This window comes from Protopterus annectens, chromosome 8.part0 (genome assembly GCF_019279795.1).
Source record: "Protopterus annectens isolate FY-2018-M chromosome 8.part0, PAN1.0, whole genome shotgun sequence".
NCBI lineage: Eukaryota > Metazoa > Chordata > Ceratodontiformes > Protopteridae > Protopterus > Protopterus annectens.
The window spans coordinates 160,492,249-160,518,209 of NC_056741.1; the positions used below are offsets into that span (position 1 = coordinate 160,492,249).

Consider the following 25,961-nt stretch of genomic DNA (forward strand, 5'->3'; position numbering starts at 1 on the left):
GCACAAACTCTGATGGCCATTTGCTAAACAAAACAAAAGAACTGCACACTGAAAATAGACTTAGCATGAGCAAAGGTAAACATATCTTTCATTTAAATTCACACTCATTGAAAATTCAATGCTGACTGACTAGCAGCAGATTTCTCTTGCTCTGCTACTTTATTTCCTTTTTTTTTTTTTTTTTTTTTTACAAGAAACTATATTTCTACGACATCCTAAACATTTTTTGACTGGATATATTTTCTTAACATCTTCTTGAAGTATATTATCTACAAACTTTTATATATTTCTTTCTTTCCTGTCAGATTCTGTATTTGAAAGGTTTATTCACTGGTAAATTGGAAATGAGTTATTCAAAGACAAACTCACAGGACTTATCCTTGAAAGAAATAACTTCAGTCTGTTCTTACCAACATACAGGAACTTTTTTTTAAAATGGACACACTGGACAATAAATTAAACAACTTTAAAAAAATGCTCCAAATAAATGTAAAATACATGAGACTTTAAAACAATGGAAAATTCAGAATCCAGTACAGAGGATGCTCTGAATGAAATGGAAGGGAAGATTAAAGCAATATTGAATTTTTACTGAGGCAAAACACCTTATCATTAAATAAAACTGATGAACTGTAAAACAGATTTAGGAGAAATAATATCCATATTTTTGTTTTGCCTGAAAAAACAGAGTGAGAAAGCATCGTAAACGTCTTAGCATCTTGGCTTCCTAGGATTTTAAATTTATCTGAAGCTATGCTGTATGGTTTTGAGAGAGCACACACATCTCTGGTTGCCTCTTCTTTGAAAGACAATTCTCCACAGGGATCTGCTACAGTCAGATTCTTTTTATCTCAAGGCAAAGAATTAATTCTCAAAACAGCTTGGTCTAAATCTCCTATCAAGATAGGAGACAAAATAATAAGGTTTGACAATGACTGTTCCTCTGCTGTGATGGCTAATAGAAAATGTTTCTTACCATTTTTACCATTGATAAAAGAACTATAGAAAAGACAGATTAAAGTTCACTTGCTATTTCCTGCCAGACTTGAAATATTTATTCATGATGAAACCAAGTCATTTGAAGAAACAGACTCTACTCTCTCATTCCTGAAAACAAATAAAATACAACATCAATGTGAAGAAACGGATTGGAACAACAGCGCCTTGAAAAGACAAGCTGAAATAAGTGGATGAAATACTACTGAGAAGAACAAGAAACTAAAAGAAAAATAAGTTTAACTTAATTTACATTAATATTATCCAACAACAGTATATTAGTACAGTTCTAAGTTTTCACAATAAAGTTTACTCACTTCTATTAATATCAGTCTTGAATGGAAAATAAAGAAACATGGATACATTCCTTAATAAGGTAATTAAGTCTTACAATCATTTTTAATCATTTAATAACTTAAAAATGGAAAAAAGCTTTTTTTCATTACATTTAGATAATGTATAACTTTAGACACTTAATATATTTAATTTTTAAGTTAAATAAACTTATAATTATTTGTTTTTTTTAATACTGATACGTTATCATTATTTGTTAGGCATCCAGGTTTCCTTTTGTTTTATTTTTCATTTATAAATTAGTTGCATTGACACAAAAGTGATAGACAATCACAGAGTTATTTAAATGCATTCTTATATATATATGTCATCTGGGTGTTTAACTACGAATTTTGAGATGCATGTTAGTTGTTATAGACTTACAGCTGATTTAAATGAGATTTGGAAGTGATAGTAAGTGATTTGTGAGTTCATTGGTAGATTCCATTGCTTTTGACATTATTATAAAAGTTAAATATATTAAGTAGTACAGATGGCATGTTTGTTGTTAAGAAATCAAAAGCGTTGCTTATACTGATTGATATGCATGCTTGCTGTTTGTGTGTGTTTTGTAAGGGACTGCTCTTCTCTAGTGGTCAGAAGATCTTGTGGAAGATTTGCTGTGTATGGATGAAAACGCTTTGTATTTATTCATTATCTTTTATTTTGGTTATACACTATGATGGTGGTGGTGTACTACTAGAGACAAAAAGGCAGAGTGTAAATGTGACTGTTTATTGCTGCTGTTACTTTCAGTGAGAAAGTGGCAGTTCAGGTGCTTGCTTAAAGTTGTGAACAACAGTTATGCTGGTTTTGAATGTGGTCTACTAATGTACCTACTGTGAACAGCTTGATGTTAGCCCATTTTCCTTCATAAAGTTGAGTCTTGATGAAGTTTCCCACTGTAGTTGTGAGGCCTATTTTGCAATTATTAAAACAAGACACAGTGCGAGCAGTACCAGTCAACATCTAAATGGGAATCACATAGTTCTGATGTTCAGAGTAAAAGGTCAAAGGGCAATTAAATGAGCAGTTTTAAAGGATCCTTTTCAGTTGTGCTAAAATATAGGAAAAAAGGCTTAATTTTAAATAAAAAGTGACTGGATCATTAATATAAAATATTGTGCCACTCTTAATAGATAAATGTTATACAAAGTAAACCCAGAGATAATGAATACATCCCAATAACTCTGAAACTAATAAACACATACAACTTAACCAAATCTGCATCTTCTATGCATTAATTTAGATTTCAGCTGGCTGAGTTATTTTAGAACCTGTGGAATTAACTTTTCTCCTTACAATATTATGCAAAGTTAACTCATAAGACATTAAGACTATTATGTTAACTTAAGATTAATCTATTGTATCTCCATATATCTAATACAAAAATGGTCACAGTTAAATTAAGATATTTTATCAGAATATAACAATTTAAACAACTGCATTCTATTCCTAAAAACCTTTTCCTGTACAATAGGGTATTTCTGTCAGTAATACTCTATATTATACATTATAGGCATGTCCCATTTAACTCCTTTGTAGAATATAAATATACAGTGGTTTCACTTCAGAAGCCTGAATGATCACAAGCCTGAATTGTATAAGCCGGAAGACCAAAAGCCTGAAATTTCATAAGCCTGAAAACTCAAAAGCCTGAATCCCATAAGACTGAAAATATACAGAACACAAAATATGACGCACAAAAACACATACAAGACAAAGGATAGCAGTTTTCACCAAGTATGGGCAGGGGGGCAAGCCCCCTGCATCCCCCATGTGGGGGACTGCACCCCCCACACCCCCTGCTAATTAAATATATCAACTTAGAGACTGCACTTTAGTGTGTATGTATGTATATATATATATATATATATATATATATATGTGTGTGTGTGTGTGTGTGTGTGTGTGTAGCAGGGGGTGTGGGGGCAGGGGGGCTTGCCCTCCTCCTTATATTTGGTGAAATATAATCTGTTTTGGGTCGTCTTCAGTCAATAAATGTATCCTATCCGTTTGAGTTTTCAGGCTTATGAAATGTCAGGCTTTTGGTCTTCCGGCTTATGCAATTCAGGCTTGTGATCATTCAGGCTTCTGAAGTGAATCCATAAACAACTAGTATTAATACAAATGACAGCTACTGATATTATATTCTTCATATGATATGGTCTTAAAGACTAATTTTCATTCATGTCACATCCCTTTGTTATTAAATTAAAGATTTATCTACTCAGTTTTTGGATTCTGGAGCATGTTATATAGTTGTAGTTAAAAGATCAATAATGTTACCCAGACTTCACAGCACTGAATTCATGTTTCATGAAAGTGAAGTTAAAAATAATCAGTATAATAAGAGATACAAATACTGTTGCTTCTATATAAATTTAAAACTCTATTGATTATTCTTGAAAAGGGGAAAAAAGGATTACATGGCAGTTTTTTTTATAAATATTATGTTATGAATCTTTTAGCAAGTAAATTATTAGTTATGTGTAATTAATGAAAAATTAAAAAGTGACCGAGCTTTATCCTGTCCTACAATTTCATTAGTTATGTTTCATTGTAAATATTACATGAAAATTAACATAGTGGTTTAATAAGAAACATAGCTCATGTTGAATCTGTTAAGTATCAATGGAGTATACAAGCATATACCCAAGTTCATTTTCTGTTAAATGCCAATGACAAGCAAATTAAAGACATTTAAAAAATTACTTTTTCATTCCTTTTGTCAAACGAATCTTATTTTAAAAATGTTAAAGTAGTGGAAAGTGCTATACAGTTATAAAATATGTATTTTATAATTGTGATTTATATGAAACAATATTTGATATTCAAGCATGTAAAATTCATCCTTATAACAGACAAGGTACACATTGAAACAGTTAATTGAAATATTCAATCACTTATTTATTTACTTAGTCTTCTCAAACTGGAGACACATGCCAAACTATATCAAAAAAGTATTTGTAGCAAACATATAAAATATATGTTGATTTCTTTATTTACAAGTATAACAAAAAATAAAAATTTAAATATATGCTGATTTCTTTATTTACAAGTATAACAAAAATAGAAAATGTGTATGTTGCATTTATTGTACTAGATCTGTCTGATATTTGTTTATAAAAGTGTACTATTAGCTACCACTTTTAATGATTTTACATAGGAAACTAAACACTTCACCTCCAGAATAACAGACTACTTACACTTAATGGATGAAAAACTGTTTAAGTGAAGCACATAAGTCCATTGTTTCTCACTAAAATGAAACGGATAATTTGGATATTTTATTGGATATTTTATTATTTGTTACACTTTTCAGGTCAAAACAGAATCACATATTATACTTTATAGTTTAAATCTATAATAATAAGAGAATAGTAAAAGTTTAAAATATAATAATGTGTAATCTGAATTTTCTCTTATTTTTTCAATGATTGAGATCTTTTGTTTTTCCTATTTCAGAAAAATTAGTAGAAGGAGGTTTGACTTATACCTACTGATTGGTTGGTGTGTTTGGGTTTCCCATTTAAACCAGGAGTTTTATACTCCATAAGGGAGAAGACGCAAAATAGATATTTACGCTTAAAATGTTATAACACTTTTTTTTTTCTTTCAGTGGTGTCTACTTTCATTAATAATATGCATGCAGTTAATTATTATAAAGCTGCTAGATTTACTTTTATAAATAAGCAGTCCAGCAACTTGTGAATTCTTAAGGGTATTATTTGCATTTTCTTTATATTTACAGTATGGCTTACTTAAAATGTCTATCCATTAATGTTAATGGATTAAATAATGGTTACAAGAGGGGTAGCTTACACACATTTCTAAAGATATTTAATTCCCCGATTATTTTCTTACAGGAAACACATTTAATACAAGATTATGTAGACAGACTTAATACAAAGTATTTTACTGTTTTGACTAGTTCTTATTATAAACAAAAGAAAACAGAGGTAGCTATATTATGGAACAATTGTTTGCCAGTACCTAAAATTTTAAATACACATAATGATGAAAAGGGAATGCATTGTTCTGTGACTTTAGAGATTAAAAGCAAATTATATACTTTTATTAATGTTTATTGGATACCTGGAATGGGAGCTCAAGCTGGTAAACATCAACTGGAAGAAATAATACAAAATTCAAGAGAAAGAATTATTCTTCTCCTCGGCACAAACTGGCAGCTCTTTCAGTAGCTGTGAACAGTGAGGGACTATGGACAGTGTTTCCTATAGAGGATTTTAAACTGGACAGGTTTGCTTATATATGCGGCACAGGTAACTGTTTGAGAAGAGGCTTTTATACAAGCAGGATGCAAGACTTTTACACAGTTAACCCCTCAAACCAATCAGATAAACATACAATAAGCCTTCCACCAGCAGTTCCCAACTCAGATGGGTTGAATCAGCCCTTTGCTCCCACCAGAGAATTTAAAAAAACTTTTAATTTAAAACTAACTGGTTTTGAGCTCAAATGCTTTACAACAAAACCCCTGCAGTCAGGAATTCCTGGAAATAAGGTCACAAACCCTGAGAAATGTTCACAAATATAGAACAAAATTCTGCATTAAAGAGAATGATTATTAATGCAGAAGTTGCTTCTGGTAGACATCTTTACATTTCAGTGCTTACAGGACAACTACATCTTATTTTTGACCCCACTATGTCTCCTCTGTCATCAAGAATAGCTATCCCTTTTGACATCACTCAGTGCTGGTATGATCTACACGAATAGCTAATAATGCTATATTATTTCAGCATACACTTCCAGAGTCAACACAGCCAGACAGTATACAAATGGAGCTCTGCGCAGGGTAATGAATCAGAGTCCCTCCCCAGCTATACCAATATCTCATTACTTGTCTGTCTCTCTACAATTACCATCAACACTATTTTCTTCTTTATATCACACAGATTTGTATTTCATTTAAAAGTAAGATTTCAAATTTTACAGAAAAAAGTGACACAACTTCACAAAACACTCTCACACTGAAAACAGATTGAGCATGAAAAACAGTAAAGCTGTCTTCCCTTGGAACTCATATTTAGTGAAAATGCATCTGGCATCCCATTAAACTACATACTCAAACAGAATATATTGAAGTACTAATTAACATTTCTGTGAAGGGTGCAGGAATTCAAAAAGACAAAATGCATAACGCATTTGCTAACAACATGGGACAGCCCAATGGACACAAGTGTCCTTTTTCAGGAGCAGCCCAAGAGTACTGTCTGGTGAAGTAATTTAGAGTCACAGAAGACAAATGAAAGCTGAGGGAATCGAACCATGTACTACAGGAAGCAGCCCGTTAACTCATATAACTCACTCATCTGAACTAACTGCTAGACAAACTGTTGTAGTCCAAACAGTGCATTTCACACTTGTGTGCCTGCAAAAAGGCAAACTAAATTAGAAATGCATTTATAGCTAATGTGATTAACATTAAACTCAGATTTCATGCTATCTAATTTATCCACAGCTAAATAATAAACACACTGTTAGGATTAAGGAAACTAATGATCACATCCAAAGAACATGGCATATGTCATCATGCTGCCATTTACCTTTACCCCGTAATTACTCTACTTCATAGGTACTAATTAGAAAGCTTGCAGTCCAGGAATCCACTGAGTAACCTAGCCCAAATTTCCAGTTGCACTGTCTGGGTAAGTAATTTTCTCAAAGACAGGGCATAAACATGAGGCAAAAATCAGCAGAGAAGTAAAAGCAGACTACTATAAATCACATAAAAATCATCAAACCAGGTTTTATATCAATATGTATGTTGTGAAACACAAACTGTGAACCTTTAATAGCTGACAGATTGACTGACTGTAATCCACAGGTGTTCAACAAAGGGTCTGGCAGTTGGTGTAAAGGATTAAGGTTCTTGCCTCAAGAAGCTTAGGTACAGGGTTTGATCCTGAACAAGACACTTAGTTAACTAAGCTGGCCTCTCTAACTAGGACATTATGAACACACACACACAAACACACACACACACACACACACACACACACACACACACACACACACACACACACACACACACGGCTGTAGTCAAATTCCTAAACTGTGTTCCTAATGTTGCCTACCACATAACTCATACCTGCAAAGAAAATCCATTGCTAATGCTCCAGTCTGTTGAATGGTTGAATGGCAATGGTTCTATTTGAGTACTGTTAATATGACAGGCCCTAGTCAGCTGCCTAGGCTACCTAGTGCTGGATCCGGATTTGACTTACATTAATACAGACTGACCTTTGGGAGTCCTCAACATTGTCAAAGGCTGACAAAACCACATCCAGCTGTGAGAATGCAATACCAGTATTTAAATGTCAGAAATGCCTTGATTTGCTGACTTTTCCCCCCTAACATTTTGCATACAACGGTGGTTAGCCCATTAATTTTACCAAAATTACTCTACTGCTTTCTGGTTAAATGAGGCACATCCTGGAAACCGAAGTATTCAAATTCAGGACTAACATCATTTGCATAGAATGGTACAGGGGATAAACAGACTATGGACATCTTGCACTGGACACAAAATAAAGTCTGTAGACAATTTAGTGTCACTACTGTCAGATATTTTCTTTTAATGAAAGAAGATTTTCCAGAATAAGTAGCATTTCATTTGTATAATGACCAAAATATTTACATTTAAATTTAAACAGCACATTTTCCAAAACATTCTTATTCAGGACTGGTATCCACGTCTTGAATATATATATATGTATATATATACTAATGTGGTTACAATTGGAAACATGATCATAATTCTCTATCTTATGTCTGATAAATTTCAAATTAGCTTTCCACTTTCAAACTACTCTTGTGTTTTTATCTAGTTTGATAAGTTGCACATCAACAGGGGCTAGAGTCCTGTATATGGGACAGACAGTGAAAAAGCCTGAAGTTACTGAGGAACTTTATACATAAATAAAAGATACTGAGAGCCCACAGGGCTCTGTTGGTGAATGTTGGAAGCACTCCTTAAAGATAGGTAATGAGCAGCTCCCATATAAAGAAGGGGTCACACTGCATTGATAAAGCATCTGCAGAATGGAGATTAGCCCTTTCTGACAGGAGCTAAGGGGTATGCTGGAGGTATCTCTGGCACCAGAAACAGTGTACTGTCTAATGTGTGCTGTGGTTGCAGAAAGCATGTGACACAGGGAAAGAGGAATGTGTAACGTGAGTTGTGGCTGCAGAAACAGAAATCAGGGGACACAGGGAAAAAAGTACTATGTAATGTCAGCTGTGGCTGCAGAAAGCGGGAGGGGGGCACAGTAAAAAGGAATGTGTAATGTGTGTTGTGGCTGCAGAAAGGAGGGGACACAGGGAAAGATGAATGGGCAATATGTGTGGTGTGGCTGAAAAAAGCAGGGGATGCAGGGAAACAGGAGCAAGCTCTATTCTTATCTCAGCTTGAGTAAAGCTAGCCAAGATAAGTGTTGTGTGGTTCTGCAGGTGGAGTCTGAAGGTCTGCTGTAAGTAGGAGTATATTATTTTTAAAGAAAATATGTTAGGAAGGCAGACAGAATCCCGTATCATTTCTGTGCCTTTTAGTGCCTCTAGGGAGATACTCCCCAGTGATTATGGGATAGACTACTGCACACTATAATACTTCTGGAGAAGGCAGATTCAGAAGTGACCTTTCTTGCCTTCGGTGTCCCAGGAAGTATAGTATTTCTTATTATTTTACTTCTGTAAGAATTATTCTAGTATTACAGCTCTTGGACACTTGGCACTATATAAGTGAACCGTAGGATGGCTCCAGGACAGACAGCATTTGTATAATTGGAACAGGAGGACTCTCACTGTGGGTCTTGTTAAAAATGGACTACAAGACAGTGGTCAGGATAGTGATAAAGCAGGGTCTGGTAGTCAAAGTGTGAATACTGAGCCCCTAGCAATTTAGGACATTCAGGGCATAAGCAGTTAATTCTAGCTCTTCTGAAATTTGTTTTTTAGCACCATGCAGGACGGACTGTAGTAGTGGAATTACTGCATGCAAAGTAGCTTTATGATATAGTGCACACTGGCATTATACTGATATAGTGCACAATGGCATCATACTGATATAGTGTACACCAGCATTATAATGGTATAGTGCACACCAGCATTATAATGGTATAGTGCACACCGGCATTATAATGATATAGCGCACACTGGCATTATAATGATATAGTGCACACTGGCATTATAATGGTATAGTGCACACCGGCATTATACTGATACAGTGCACACCAGCATTATAATGATATAGTGCACACTGGCATTATAATGATATAGTGCACACTGGCATTATACTGATATAGTGCACACCAGCATTATAATGGTATAGTGCACACCGGCATTATAATGATATAGTGCACACTGGCATTATAATGATATAGAGCACACTGACATTACAATGGTATAGTGCACACCGGCATTATACTGATACAGTGCACATGGGCATTATAATGATATAGTGCACACTGGCATTATAATGATATAGTGCACACTGGCATTATAATAGTATAGTGCACACTGGCATTATAATGGTATAGTGCACACTGCCATTATAATGACATAGTGCACACTGCCATTATAATGGTATGGTGCACACTGGCATTATAATAGTATAGTGCACACTGGCATTATAATGGTATAGTGCACACTGGCATTATAATGGTATAGTGCAAACTGGCATTATAATGATATAATGCACACTGGCATTATAATGGTATAGTGCACACTGGCATTATAATGGTATAGTGCAAACTGGCATTATAATGATATAATGCACACTGGCATTATAATGGTATAGTGCACATTGGCATTATGCTTACTGGTGCATTTGCAGGATTTCCCCACACTTTAGCTTCCTTTTCTGAGGAAATTATTTTTTTGGGAGGATTTTAGGTAAAATCCCTGTTCATGTGCATTTGAAACAGAGGTGCTGTAACAAGCCTCTTGTCTGTTTGTTTTATAAGGTATTTTAGAAAAATAGAGACAGCTCTACTTTTTCTTTGAGCTTTTTAAAAATGGGCATAAAAAACAGCTAACAATGAAACCTAAGAAAGTAGTCATATAGTTTGGGCTCACCACAAAAACTAGCCAAACTACCTCCTTTACCCACCTCCCAAACAAGCATCCAATTAAGTGAGTACCCTCATTCAAGCACCTTGGGGTATACCTCTTAATTGTCTCTGATTTTGCAGAATACCCTTCATTTTGCCTCTTATTTTTATCCTGTCTCTAGTAAAACTTGATTTCTTGGTAAATCACAGAGAACTACAGTCAAGTCAATGGCACGATACATTACAGTGCCAGAACTCTTATGGTTATGAAAACAAAAGTTGATGCAAAACCTGTCATTCTATTAACTTTTTAAGTGAATTCTGTCCCAGAATTTGAGCATCTTTTCCCCAATTATTTTTAGTTTTGTCTGAAATTCTTGTGCAAAGAAGTTGAGAAGTACACTTTGGGTAACACTCGATTCAACTCTAAATATGCCATTATATATTGACTGCATAAAAGGTAACTAAAGTCAATCACACTCTCTCTGACTATATCCAAATCTCGCACTCTGTTTGTCCAGACAGATGGAAAGCCATCCATAACAATGTCTTCCATCCCCAGCTTAAATACACCCTGCATCTGTTTGCCGATACTTTCAATAAAACCTCAGAAATTTAAAAATTCTCTGAAACAAGATTTGCAGCTTCATGCTTCTCTATCTAGAAACAAACACCACTACACCACTGTGAAACACTATGATGTGCCAGCTGCCTTCTCCATAAAGGAATGAGCTCCACTGTCAAACACCACTACACCACTGTCAAACACTATGATGTGCCAGCTGCCTTCTCCATAAAGAAATGAGCTCCACTGTCAAACACCACTACACCACTGTGAAACACTATGATGTGCCAGCTGCCTTCTCCATAAAGGAATGAGCTCCACTGTCAAACACCACTACACCACTGTGAAACACTACGATGTGCCTGCTGCCTTCACCATAAAGGAATGAGCTCCACTGTCAAACACCACTACACCACTGTGAAACACTACGATGTGCCAGCTGCCTTCTCCATAAAGGAATGAGCTCCACTGTCAAACACCATTACACCACTATGAAACACTATGATGTGCCAGCTGCTTTCTCCATAAAGGAATGAGCTCCACTGTGAAATACTCTGACATGGCAACTGTCTTCCCCATGAAAAAATTACCATCACTATGAAATACTCTCACATGCCGGCTGTCTCCCCCATAAAATAATGAACACTGCTATGAACCACTAGGATGTGCCAATTGTTTTCCCCACAAAGGATTGAATACCAGCCAGTTTTAAATACTCTGATGCACAGACTATGTTTTCCACACAGTACACCTTTTCTATCTTTGCACCTAAACTGTAGGCTTCATTCTCTGCTGATATTCACAGCATCACTGATTACACCCAATTCAGGACCGAATTAATAGTATTCCTACAGAAGAGGTTGGCATGCAATACTTCAGTCACTCCTATATCCCACAACATAAACCCAGTCAGCCAATATCCCATCTGCCCCCTTCACTGTACTCACCCCCACTTGGTCCCTGGCTCTCAACTACTCTTTAACCATGTGACTTTCTATTAATATCCTTCCATAATCTACTACTCCCCCCATCAATAACCCCTGCAATACTTTATTTTATTTATTTATTTGCAGTTTGTTTACCAGAGTGGTCCATTGGGCCTTGGGGAGCCCATTTTCAATGGAGTCCCGAGGAGAAAAGCTCCAAGTTAGAACTAGTCAAAGTAACAGCATTACAAATACAATAACAATTAAAGAAAAGTAAAAATAAAAAAAAAATAAATTTTAGGTTACACAGAGCAGCGGTTAAAGAGAATTTAGAAAATAAAAATGTCAGAGTAGGTCAAGTATCACAGTTTTAACGATAATCAAATGTCAGGGTAGATAAAGTATACCGTGTTACATGTCAGAGTAAAGGGTCACAGTTTAACGATAATGAAATGTCAGGGTAGATAAGTATCACAGTATTAACAATAATCAAGTAAGTTCCAGCTGTAAAAGGTAGTGCAAAGGACTTTACTATCGACTTCTTGTCTCACTTCTTCCCCACCTCATTATTAACAGTTTTCTCTCTCTAACTACTCCTGTTTCAACTTTATATTAATCCTGTTATACAAATTAAACTCGTACATTACAGTGGTCAATGCATATTTGAATATAATAAGTATCTCCATGTTCAACTTGTTTAATGCTCTCTCTGGTTACTGATCATTATGTCCAAAGTACGGCTTTAGACCACCACTGTACTATTACCCTGTATTGTTTTGTACTGCTGTTTTCTACATGGTGATGCCGGGACTGAGCCTGACATCAATCCTTTGTGGATCAGCCTACTACCCTGTTCAACAAGCCTGAATAAAAAGTAAATACAATGTTCAAGATATTTCTTGGATATGTAGGCCAAGTCTCAGTGCTACATAATTGTCTGAGTGGGTGGAGTAGGATGGTGGTTAGTGGTACGATGAGTATGCAGCTGTCTTCCTTCATGCCTTCTTTCTTCTACAGTGTTAAAGTCTGATGCACTCACATTTCACTGCTACCCATATAGGGTCATACAGTATTTATATCCCTCATGGGGGGAGTGGTGTATTGGCAGTCTTATGAGTTCTATTAGAGTGACATGACATAGCCACTGCTGGTTGAACAGGGTGAGTGTTTTTGTTGTTTTTTTCAGTAATATTCTGCATTTTGAAGGCGTGAATGCTGATGCTAGCTCTATAATATGGTGCTGCGGTAGCGTTGTCGACTCACAGTTAGATGTTGCCCGTTCGATTCTCAGTTAGAGCGTCTTCTGTGTGGCGACATGCGTGAATGGGCGTTCCTTCGTTGAAGGTTGTGCTTTAGGCCCAGCAAGCCAGCACGTGAAACTCTACTGCCAATCATTAGCGGACCGGAGTTCCACTGTGGTGACCCCTAACCGGGAAAAGCCAAAAGACACAAACAAACAATAGGTAAAATCTTGGACTGATTATGAAGCATCTTTTGCAGAAGAGAATGCCACACTGTGTCTATGTTTTAATGGTCATTACACTACTGTTGTCTGTTAGTGTGGAAAATTAAGTGTATTTCCAGGGTACAGTGGGGTAATCCAACAGATTATTTTTTGCTGGACTGTACTGGACTTAGAAAGTTTGGCTAAGATGCTCAAGGGTATAGAGAATGAGTGGATTTCCTGTTCCAGCTAAAGAAACATTCAGGTAGGGTTACTACAATTATGGGTAGATGAAAATCTGTGTAAGCAAACTAAACATTATAATTTTATTAATTTATGGTTGAAGTGGCATAAATTAACCCTGAAATGCCTAAAATCTTGCAAATAAATCCATAGTTACTCATAGTAAATCTAGTAATACTGTGTGTAGACGGGTGTATGACATTAGCGTAATATCATAACACCAAACCACAAAGGATCGAACTCAAATCTTTGATCCACAATGTAAAGAAAAACATATTTTTCTGTAGGGTAGCAAGCAATCATGTTCCCCCAACACCTTCAAAGATTGCACTACAGTGGGGAAAGGGCAAATTTCCCATTCCCCACTGTACTGCAGCCTCAATCAGGAAAGGCCAGTACAGTCTGATCAGCTGACGTTTGATATGTTGGTGCCAACACTTCCATACATACATACATATGGACACAGGATTTACTGTTAAGGGAAAGTCAGCTGTATTTCTAAGTAACAACCTCAGTAAATGTCATACAAGAGCACTTAAATGCAACTAACCTCAAGTAATGTTGCCTGCTCCATCTTATAGAGAACTGGACCCATTGTCTGGTCCAACTACAGGAACTGCCCAATGCTTTGCACCTTTACAGCAAAACTTGTAATACATTTTCCAGCCTTAAACAAATGCCTCTGAACAAAACTTGTTTTCACCAGTGCATCTTTTCAAAAATACAGTATACATTAAATTGAGTATATATCTAAATGTCATGCCACTGAGTGACAGTAGCATTAGGACCAAAAGGAAGATATTTAGAGTCAGCCCTTAATAAAAATGCAAAGTGAGGAGTTTGCACTAAAAATCAGCATGTAATCCTCCAGGCTGCTCTAAAACAGAAAACTGTGAAATTAAAAGTATGTTATACACTTCACCTTATAAAATACCACCTAGAACTTATTTTCTACCATTTACAAACAAAAAGTCTTAAATTGAAACATTTCATTAATTCCCTGACATTTTTTTTCAGTTTATAACTTGTAGGAAGTATATTTTTTTATTGCTCAGTTTTTTATTTTACATCTGTTATATATATATATATATATATATTTTTTTTTTTTTAAGTTTAAATGCTCCTTAGATGTTTTGTCTTTTGATTATTCATATACATGAAACTGGCCACCAGTATTTTGGTGCCATCTAGTGGTCTTTTACAGCACTAAAATTAAATGTATTTCTTTTTTACATCTGGGCATATTATTTGTTTGCTCTGACTCCTTCAGCTATTATTTGCATACCTCTCAACTGTACAGATTTTTGTAGAATGTCCAGATTTTTGCCTCATATCTTTGGCCTGTTCCTCATAAAATGTGTGTTTTTTGGCAAATCAGTGAAGACTAAAGTTACTAAATAATACTAAATGAGAGGACTTTCCTTTGACAGATCAGAAATATCTTTTCCTTGGGACTTCTTTGTAAGCTGTCCATGTTTATACTTGTGCATTACACAATAGTAATGTAGTTTTAATTAAATTGCTTGATTTGCAATAAGTTGCTGACTAGCGTCTGTTGAGGGAAGATAGGCCTGATGGTCTTGTCTATCTAGCAATTTATTTTTTATTGGCTAACTAGGCGCACAGTCTTACCACAAAACCTTTCACGGATAGGCTTGCCAAAACCATTACGTTTACAGTCAAAAGCAAAGATTTACATGGTTTACACTATACTGCATTATACTGGATTGAACATAATAAGTCTGATATTTTAGCAGCAACCGAAACCTGTCTAAAACCCCATATTAAAAACTCAGAATTCCTTCCAACTGGCTTCTCTTGCCTGAAAACAGATAGGCCCAAGAAAAATGGTGGGGGCATTGCTCTGTTATATCGTAATAATTTTAATATCATTCCATACAACAAGCCCACTTCCATATTTTCTACAGCCGAAATACTAATATCCTATATGAAAATGAACAGCAGCAAAAGCATCTGCGTTATAGTCACATATACACCCCCCGGTAACAATATTCCAATACTTGAAGAAATCCTAGCCTGGTTAACCAAAAATATTGAGAATGAAACAATTATACTTGGCGATGTTAACATTAACTGGTTAGACATCATGCATTATCACCCAACAAATAGTATCAACCTATTTAAGTATACCAAACACATTTCTACCATAACTAGGCCCAAAAAACAAAGACAGTGGCTCAATACTGGACTGGATCCTTGTCTCTGACCCTAACAAAATCTCATCCATAGGTACCCTACCTAACAGCTTTAGTGATCACTTACCAGCATACATAATTTGTAAATCAATCCCAGTACTTAACACCCATCACTATAAGCATGCTAGAGACCTATCCCACTTCAGTCCAAATACCTTTAATAATACTTTACTAAATATCAACTGGCATCCACTCAAAATCCTACCACTGAATAATGCTGCTGAGTACTTTAACTCAATATTCCTCCAAGTACTTGACAGGCTTGTTCCTCCCTGACATAGGAGAGTCAAAGCCAAACAGGCCAGATGGCTAACCAACTACACCAAACAGCTTATGAAAGCTAGGGACAAGGCCTGGAAATTATGGAACACAAATAAAAACCCTGCAGATTTCACACAATACAAACAATTGCGTAACCAAGTAAAGCTACTTAGCAAAAACAAACAGGACCACTACATTAGATTGCAAAATTACCATAAGCAAAATCCTAAGTTTTTTAATTCCATTAACTCTACTAAACCCAGCCAAAAGTGAAAATCCTTCCCTCATCTAGACGTTGTCCCAGCCGAAATTGCCTCTCTTTTTAACTCCTCCTTTAAAAACAGCATAGCTAACCTCACTGCCAACTTCCCACAAATCAACTCACCTCCCCCAGACCCATCTGCCACACTAACACTACACTTCTACCTCTCACCCATAACTACCTCCACCATAGGTTCATAGTTAGGTACTAGGCTATTGGCCCTAAGGCCTATATAAGCCTAGTCAAAAAGGTACCCTGGCTTTTGCCACCCAAGAAAATTATTTTCCTGTGCTCCTGTCAAGCACAGCCAAAGATGTGATCCCCGGGATGAATTTCTTATTTCCCATCCAATCATCAAGATTTTTCTTGAAGAGTGTTAATGAGGAGCTTTGTTTGATATAGATAGGTAGTTTGTTCCAGGGTATGGGAAGTCTCCAGCATGTTCTGTTTATTGTGGTGACAAGCTTTAGGTCCCTAGAGCGTGTAGCTCGGAGGATTTGGGATTTCTTTAAGTGGAGCATGTCCAACAGCTCTGGGTTTGACAGAGCTTTGTATGTTAGGCAGAGATCGCCTCTGAGTAGGCGATATGCGATGGAGTAAAGCTGGAGTTTTTTTTAGATGATCTGCGTAGGGCATCTGTTTGAGGCCGGTAATCCTCTTTGTGAGGTATTTCTGATACAAGAGGTTTTAGGTATCACACAGTGGAAAGTTTAGCTTTGCTAGATTTTTCTTTATGTGTTTTTTAACCAATTGGTTTTCCTGGGTGACCTTTTTACTCATTATTTAAGCTCTCTAACTTGGAAGACTTGGCCAGAAACGCAAAGCTCTTCCAGTTCTTTGTCTTGCTCTTTCTCTCTCAATTCTGATCTCTTTTATGCTTTTCCACTCCATATGTAACCCCTTCAAAACAGTGTTTTAACTCCTACTACTTGGTTTCCTGTACTCTTATGGAGGTGCTCCATTTTACTAGTTACTCTCATCTCACAGAACTGCAATTACATAGCCATGTTAATATCGAGTTTTCCTGTATTTTATTGTATTTTCATTTGTGCAGTTCCTGCTTGGCAGCCAATTGTCATGTTTATCTGTCTCCTTCAAAGTTGCCTCCCTATTTTCAGTGCAGCCAAAGAGTGGATTCAGTTACTTCCACCCCCTCAGGTCTCAATGAGGGGTAAGCACCTTACCAAATGAGTTGTTTTATCTTATTTATATCTTGTTGACAAGGTTAGTCCCACCAGATTAGTTGCTTCTTTTCAGGGGAGAGCCAAGGTGGCATTTATACTACTAAAGGAAATTTCGGCAGGTTATTGGGGGACTTCCTCTACTCTTTTTGATAGATGCCATAGGGTCTTTTACATCCACCTGAGCTACCACCAACTCAAGCAGATGGGACCTCAGTTTAATATCTCATCCAAAGGAGGACAACTTCAAGAGTGCATGCCCCTCTTGAAGCATGAAGTACTTTTAAAAAATGATCCTGAATAAAATATCTGAAATCCTCCACTAGAATTCATTTCTGATACGTCTAGCATGCATATATCATCCCTGCTGTTATGGTTCTATAAATCATCCAATCTATTTGCTTGGGTTCAATTTACCGATGGAAGATCTCCGATCATCTTTTCTTGGATTTCAGTTTCATTATCTCTAAAGTCCACAACAGTTTTTTTGTCTTTTCCCTTTTGTTGTTAGCAGTCCAATGCCATTCTCCAGCTGATACAGCCACACTGGTAGATTTCCTATTTTTCTACCAATCACATTCAATGTTTCCACAATTTCTTCAACATCTGAAGAACATTTTCCTTATCTAGACTTTCCATTTGCTATCTGCTATTGTTTGGTAGCATAAATTATCCTTTGGGGGGGGGGGGGGGGGGGAGTTATTTTTCTCTAGTAATGGCACATCTCATAGTGGTTTTGTATAGTACATCCTCCATTTTTGGGCTCCACAAAATACTCCCATCACCTAGAAATGCCCTTTTCCAGTATGTCCATAAAGAAAATAAAAGACGTCCCACTTCCCAGCAGCAAAATGATCAGTGTATCTAGAATACCATACAGAGGAAATTCAAAATCAAATGCTAAGAGGATGGAGACCATAAACTGAAACCCCACAGTTGTCAAAAAAACACTGAAATCAAACAGCAATTAAATCACTATGTAACAAAAATGTGTACTACTAGGTGGTCTCACACACACACACACACACACACACACACACACACACACACACACACACACACACACACACACACACACACACACACAGAGTCAGCATTTTTGTATGGAAGGAGGTCCCCAGACCTATGACCACTACTTATACAACCTAAATTTGAGAACAGAAAAGACAACAAAAGAAAACGGGGAGTAGAATACAATAACTCTTCCCTGCACTTCATTTCTGAACAATCTAATCAAACACATATGTACTTTATTTACTTACTTATTTGACATTTGTTAACCAGGTTAGTCCAACTGGTCTAGAGGCCTATTTTCAGTGGAGACCCGAGGAGAAAAGCTCCGATACAGACAATTTAAGGTACATAAGATTTACATTCAAATAAAAAATAGATTTATTTATTTATTTATTGCATTTGTTTACCGGGATAAGTCCACTGGGCCTAAAATAACCCATTTTCAGTGGAGGCCCGGGGAGAAAAGCTCCAACGAGATACAGAAAAAAATATAAACATTAATTAGTACAGAAGCAGAAACAGTGTTACAGGTAGTAAATATAGTAACATATACAGAATATATACATAAAACCAAGAATCTACTTTGTTTGATTACAGCAATATATACAGAAAATATACATTAAAGCAGAATTCAATGAAATCAATCAGATTGGTATAAACAGAGATCAGTATTATTGTACCAGAATCAACAAGTGAAGATAAAAATAAATATGGAGAAAATATCATCAGTCACTAGTAGCAAAAGACATAGGAGTTTAGTAATCATATAAGGAGAGTGAAGAGGTTAGGTTATAGAGCAGGAACACAGCCAGGAAGAGTTGAGATGATTTTTCAGCATTTGTTTGAAGGTGGTGGTGCTGCCTGTGTTTCTTATAGAAGGGGGAAGTGAGTTCCATAGTTTGGCGATGGTGAAGGCATAGAGGAGTTGACCAGCAGGTAAGGTGGGCTTATCTACTTTTAGAAGCTTAGATCTTAGCTGCGTGCTGGAATGGTATTTGGCAAGTAGAGTTGAGAGAGCAGGACAGTCTGTGGGTCTGTAGATTATTTTGTGCACAGTAGTTAGTTGGGTGAATGAGAGATGGTGGGGGAGTTCCAGCCACCCTAATTGCTTCAGTGACTTACAATGGTGGGATGAGAATGTGGCCTTGGTGGCAAATTTTGCTATTCTGTTGTAATATAAGCTACAGTTATAAACATAACTCTTAACACAAAATAAAAATGCTACAGGGAAGTATAATACTCATAATTGTATTTATTTTTAATGAAAGAATGAGCAGCAATGGACCTTGCACAGAGACAGCAATTGAGTATATGGATTAAGTAAACAGAGAGAGGTATTTAGACCTGGGGAAGTAATAGTTATGTGTACATATGGTGAAGTAGTAGAGTAAGGGTGCATTTTGTAGCAAGAGTGTGATTAAAGGGAGGAGACTAAAGAGGTGATATAGGAAACAGTCTATGAGGTTGGAGTGAAACAATAAGGTTAGGCAGAATTCATTAGTATAGTAGGTTAGGTAGGGTCATTACAGGGGCAAGACTTGGTGTTTAGTAGGTGACGTTTAAGTTCTTTTTTGAAGTGTTCAGTATGGGGAACAGATCTAATATGTGCAAGGAGATTGTTCCAGGCTTGTGCTATAGTGAATTTGTAAAGTAGCTTACCAATGCTTTTGTGTGGTTGGTAAACATCAAGTAGTATCTAGAGGTGTGGAGAGTACAATTGGGCGTGTAAGAGGAAACCAGGGTGGAGAGGGTAGGGCAGAGTGTGCAATTTGAAGGTGGGATAGGAGGACTTGTTGGGGGAACTCCAGCCATTGGAGAGAGTTTAGAGCAAGGCAGTGGTGGGAGGTGTAAGGAGAGTTAGTGACAGATCTAGTTATTTTGTAGTATGTTTGTTGAAGCTTGGACAGGGTTGAAGATTGTATGTTAGTTAGGACTGGGGCAGCATAGAAAAGGGAGGGGAGAAGGAAAGAAGCAGCCCAAGTTTTTGATTTTTTTATGCTTTGAAGTTAAATTTTGCTTCATCATCAATGATGGTACCTACTTGATTAGCTACAACAAATACATATTATTCAGTAATGAGGACACTCCCTCAGCAGAAATATTCATTATAAGGGTCCTTCAAAAAGTGTGACTAAGTACATATTTGTTGATGGGCCTGACAATTAAGTGTCCATTTCTTTGACAGTCGCCATGCTTGATTAGATATTGAATCACTGACTTGCATTATGAAATTAAAGCCATTTTGGGGACAATGGAACTGAGAAGGCTTAAATTCATAAAATAAAATGTATTTATCCAGGTGTTCATGTGGATTTGATGCCCTTTCAACATGCCTGCTGAGTGTTTGATGGCAACAGAATCCATTGCCATGCAGATATGGCAACAGAATCCATTGCCATGCAGATATGTATGTGCTTTGAAAGTAACTTTATGCTCTGCAGGGGTGAAAAAGAGACAAGTGGACAAAGTCCATCAGAGAGGACAGCAATGAATTAATGACCTGATATGGACAAGGAAGAAGATAATATGTTAGGCCACATGCCCACGTGTACTGAACAGAAACACTGACTTCTCAGTACATGCAAGCAAATGAGTGGTTACACAAGCACACTTTAGGCTGCTGATGGACTTGTGGGCAGGAGCACAGACTCTAGATGGTGCCTGTCAGGGGAAGGGTTGTATATACCAACCACTTTGGGCTTCAGATGTGGTGCCAGTATCCTCTATATATGAGGACATGGATCACAGACTGTCAGCGGTTGTTATGGATAGCCACTCGACAGTTTAAAAACTGGCTGCAGTAGGTGATTTGGTCAAACTGACTAATATTATCCGAAAATGTGCATGAATATTTTCCAGTCATAAGTAGGTTGAGAACATGGCCTACTTCAACCTACACCAGGGACCCATGCTAACAGTGGTAGGAGTCTTCTATATAAAACCAATAAACCTGTCAAACATGAATTAAGGATTGCAACATTCAATATATATTCAATGACAGTACTTGATGGTAAGGAGGTGGCTGGACATCCTCTGTACCCATTAGACAAGATGGAAGGACAGTGCAGCAAAGCCACTTTACTTGGGATCCAGAGTCAAGTAATCAGGGGAAGAACAGACTAGAAATGGTTTGGGAATTGTGGTGAGTGAGAGGCTTCACAAGACAGTGTGGGATGCCATCAGAAGTAGTGACAGACTCATGGCAGTCAAACTTCAATGTAAGGATAGAGCAGTACTCATAATCTTAGCCTATGCCGTAGTTCTAGTCTTACGTAATGTATTTAGGGAGTTTTGTGTGTCTGGAGCTTTAATTCCCAGGCCTCCACTGAAAAAGGGTACCTCTGGCCGAGTTGGCCTTTTCCCATATGTCATTTCCCATATGTCAATAAATAAAATAAATAAATAAAATAGTACTGTATTTCTTTTGTGTGTGTGTGTGTGTGTGTGTGTGTGCGAGAGTGCGTGTGTGCGCGCGTGTCATTATGCTGGTTTTGACCTTTCTCACAGCTATCGGCTGCTCTCAACTGCATCTCCTTGACTGCTAAGTCTACTAAATCCTCCCAATCTCCTCAATCCTTGCTCTAATCATGTTTGGGACTAACCAGGAGACTGAGGTATCTTGGAGTAGCCTCATACTGCTGTCATGGAAGGGTTTTTCCCCTTTTCTCCCATGCTGACCTGTCTAGTAACACTCTGAGGCTGAGGCATGCAATGTGCATCAGCACAAAACTGCCTCTCCCCTTTTGCATGGAGTTGATGTTAGCAGGACACTCCCCCAAGACATCACCACATGATTGGTTCCCTGGTGGAGGTCAGGGAAATCATAGAAAGTGAGCATGCACTGAGCATGCGCACTGCCCCCAACCAGACAGTACTCCAATCCCATCAGTCTGTGCCAGTGAGCAACTAAGTTATCTCTCTCAACCTCTTAGCACAAGAAATCTGGACAAAACCAAACATAATGGGGAACAAAGCCCCACAAACAGGGACAGATTTTATAAGTTATTCTAATAAATTTAGAAAGTTGCTAGAATGACAGGGATTTGTGTTGGCATACATTTTCCGAAAGATATGAACTCAAACTCAAATGTATATCATTATTTAGTGACTTCATTCCTTGGTGATTTACCCAAACCCCACAAATTTTATGAGGAACAGACCAAAAATATGAGGCGAAAATCTGGACAGTTTACAGGTATGACCTGAGCTGCTATTTGAACATGGGTCACCTGGGCCATAATTAGGTTTTTATGCTTCTAAACCACTGGTGCACACTCTCACTGTATTTTTAAGTGGGGGCAAGGCCCCTGCACCCAAATGAGATTGCTACTAACTCCATACCCACAAAACGAATGTCTCGACTAAGGCTGCTACGGAGTCTCATACTAAGTAAATATTGCATTTGATAGGAAATCAGTTATTCCCCCCTCATGCTGTTTTGGCTCACAGGTGAAATATTTAGGTTGTGAGAACACAAGAGGTCATAATCTCATGCGAAAATTAAAGATATATTTTAGTCAGTATTTTGTTTAATTCAAACACCCTGTGTTTATTTACTGATGTATTTTATTATTTTGCATATTAATTCTAATGTCTTCTATTGGAATTTCTTGCTGTTTTTATACATTAATGAAAGGAAAGCTTTATTTGATATGCTTTGGGTTACTGCACTGATTAAAATGAAGACTGTAGAAATAATATTTAGCAATGTGATTTAAAAAAATAATTATGCACTTCATTTATTTACAGGGCAGCTGTTTAGGGAGGCAAATATTGTAAGGAATTTAACACTGAAAGGTTACCAATTCCCTGAAAGAATGTAGTAAATCTTATTGTTATTTCTGAGTAGAAAATGATTATTTGGATTTCAAATATCTGTGGAAAATTTGCAAAGGCTGCACAACAGTTTTATAGGTTCATAGGTTCATAGGTTCATAGGTTGGTACTAGGCTATCAGCCCTAGGGCCTATACAAGCCTAGCCATAACAATTCCCTGGCTATTTCTTCCCACATTATTTACTTTCCTGGACCCCTGTCTAGCAGGGATCCCTGGGGTGAATTTCCTTTCTCCCATCCAATTGTCAAGGTTCCTCTTGAAGAGGTCCAAAGAGGCACTCTGCTTGACATGTATGGGCAATCTATTCCAGAGTCTGGGGAGTCTCTGGGTCAGGAACCTATCCCTCCAGCATGTTTTGTTTATTGTGATGACAAGGTTTAGATCCCTGGAGCTCTGAGGGATTGGGATTTTGTAGCATGTCCAACAGCTCTGGGTTTGACATGGCCTTGTATGTTAAGCAGAGATCGCCTCTGAGTAGACGATATATGACAGAGTATAGCTGGAGTTTTTTAAGGTGGTCAGTGTAGGGCATCTGCTTTAGGCCTGTGATTCTTTTAGTGAGGTATTTCTGAGGCCTTTCCAGTTGTTGCAGATGTCTTGAGAGGTACATACCAAATGGGGCGTTGTATTCTATAATGGGTCTAATGAGGGATGAGTACAGTGGGACAATGACCTCCTTCTTTCTGGATGAAAAGCCCTTCGTGATGAGGTGTGCCACATAGAAGGATTTCCTGACTGTTGTGGCGATGTGGTTATCGAAGGTGAGACCACTGTCCACCTGTGTCCCTAAGTCTCTTATCACACTTTCTGTGTTTAGTGTACTGCCACCTATATGGTAATTCATGGATACATGTTTTTCCCAAAGGGGATAACAATACATTTCTTGGCATTGAGCTTGAGCCCATGGCTCTGGCACCAAGCATCTGTTTCTGTAAGGCCCTTTTGTAGAGTATCCACATAATTTGGGGATTCAATAATGGCTCCCAGTTTGCAGTCATCTGCAAACTTTGTTAGCCAGAGTCCCTTAGTGTTGACCTGTACTTCAGAGAAGTAGATGCCAAACAAGAGCGGCCCCAGGACTGAACCCTGAGGTACTCCACTTGTCACTTGTCTGGAGCTGGATTTGGAGTTGGCTACTTTTACTGGATTTTTCATTTTTAATGAAATATCTTGTTTCAGACTGATGACATATTCAGGCTTGCTGCTTTGGGATTTTGAAAACTGGTATTATGATAGTTTTCTCTTGTTTACTGACTTTGCTTAGATTATATTGAGGTGAATGAATATAAGGCATCAGACAGTACGAACACCCTCACCCACACCCTGAAAACTGTATATATCAGTTGTATGGGAATGAAATGTTGGTTGACACTCCTAGGTGTCTCTTTGTTACCAGTGTTACCAGTGTTTTAGATTGGCTCAGACACATTTCTTCTAGTTGCTTTTCAGTGAACATCAATTCTATGCGCCCATTACATCTAACAGGCTGACAGCTACTAATATGTTTTGCGTGAGCAGTCAGCCCCCTTCATACTCCTACTTAATATAATGAAATCCAAGTGCACAGCCTCAGGTTAAGAAAGTTTGAGACAGTATGGCTGAATGGACTCAGCAGGATTGTCATTCAGGGAAAAAAAAGCAATAAGCTTGAGTTCATAGGTTTGAGAAACCAATTCAAGAGTTCTCTTACTTCTACCTACATACTCCTTCCCAGAATGAGTAGAAAGATGACTGGTGAAAGATGAAAAGTTTTAAAAGAAATACACCTTTAGGGAAGTATAATGCTCCCCCAGGTTTGTTACACTCAGATCAAGCACTTCTGGCATGACTTCAGTCCGTACCGCGGAGCAGAGTTCACAAACATATGATTTAGAAACAGGCATCTACTAACTGTGTCACAGTAAAAAAGGCTCGTTGAAGAAGAACAGGTGAATTAAATGTATGATGAAGGATATAATTTTTGGTTAACATGAGCATGGCAAGTCCCCCCCCCTACATCCATGGTTCGTTAGGGTGAAAGTTTGTAATAGTAAGGAAGACTTTTCTACCATTCTTTTCAATTTTATTGATGATAAAAGGGTGGGAGAATATCTAAGGAATGAATAAATAAATAAATGGTAATTATGGAAGACAGGAGGTCATAACCTGTTAAGATCAAACGCAAAGGCTGAGCGCCTCAGACTAGCAACCAGACAGTCCATCTGCAGTGACTCAGATCTGTGGCTTACAAGTTTTGGCTTTGACTATGCCTCAGTTATTCTAGGTCCAATTAGCAACCTAGGTGCTGGAGGAGATTGCTGGAAAGTGAAGATCGTGGGCTGGGGTGGGGAGAACTGGCTAATGAGACACATTACCTGAGAAAGGCCCAGAAGTTCAGCATTTGCAGTAGGGACAATGGAGAGTATGAGCCCACAACGAGTGCGTACCACTTCAGCAGAGTAAGTGGAAGCATACACCCGTGCTGGCCCAATGTAGTAGGTTTTATACTGTGCTGTCTGACCAAGAGTAGCATAAAAAAACTCCTAACTGAATTCTTAATGAATAATGGCCCAATTCCATCTTATCCTCTCTCTCATGGTATTCATCGATTTTGTGTTGTAAGGAAT

At 37.4% G+C, this 25,961-nt stretch overlaps 1 protein-coding gene across 4 annotated transcripts in view; it reads right to left on the minus strand.

Moving 5' to 3' along the window:
• Positions 1–25,961, minus strand: part of FOXJ2 (forkhead box J2) — a 1,179,137-nt gene that overhangs the window by 132,084 nt on the left and 1,021,092 nt on the right. The window lies entirely within an intron of this gene.